Here is an 868-nt window from a genome sequence, read left to right on the forward strand (position 1 = left end):
TACCTGCGGCCGGCTGCGCCACGGCGCGGGGCCACGAACAGCGGCCGCGCGCGGCAGCCCAGCCGCCCACCGCCGGTACTACGAGCCGAGCAGGGCTCCGGGTCGAGCAGCTCGGGGCCGGGCTCGACCCGCGGGCGAAAAGGAGCCGAGCCGGTGCTGGCCCGGCAGCGCCACGGGCAGAGCGGCAGAGCCCCACGGGCAGCAGCCGGAGCACGGCTACGTTGCCGCACTGCTCGGGGCCTAACTCGAGAGGCGGCAGCGGTGGCGGCGGCAGCGCGGTGATCAGGGCGACACGGCTGGTGATTAAGCGGGCTCAGCCATTTATTTCGTACTTTTAATCACCAGCCGCGCGCATACGTCTCGAGAGAGTGGCCCCCGCTGGTGGCTCCGTGGCCGCGGCGCTCAGCGGCTCCTTTAATCTGAGTGACTGCCCGGACCCTTCATCCTTGTCACCCGAGCTGTCACCCGCGCTGTCACACGCTGGCCGCCCTATACCCCGCCACCTCACCTCCGTCGTGGCCAGCCCACAACAGCCCGCAGCTTATTGATGACAAATTTGTGAAAAGTCGACCTCTTTCTCCTTCCTTCGCGTCCCTGCGCTGCACCACTGCGCGACCCATCTACCACTGCCTAGGGAGCCTGGAGGGGGGAGAGTCGCAGAGATCACGTGACCGTGGGCCCGGCGGGTTCCAACGCGTTTTTCAGCTATGTGAAATGTCTCATACCTGGCTGGCGCGCACGCGCAGTCCGAGCTAGCAGACGATCAGGCAGGACCCTCCGGTGCAAGCTCGGCAGGTATGAGGCATTGTGCTGGACCCCGCCAAAACACATTGGAACCGCACCAATCAGAGCGAAGCATGTCACGTGA

Source organism: Frankliniella occidentalis, unplaced genomic scaffold, assembly GCF_000697945.3.
Source record: "Frankliniella occidentalis isolate FOCC.00 unplaced genomic scaffold, Focc_3.1 Scaffold2974, whole genome shotgun sequence".
NCBI classification, from domain to species: domain Eukaryota; kingdom Metazoa; phylum Arthropoda; class Insecta; order Thysanoptera; family Thripidae; genus Frankliniella; species Frankliniella occidentalis.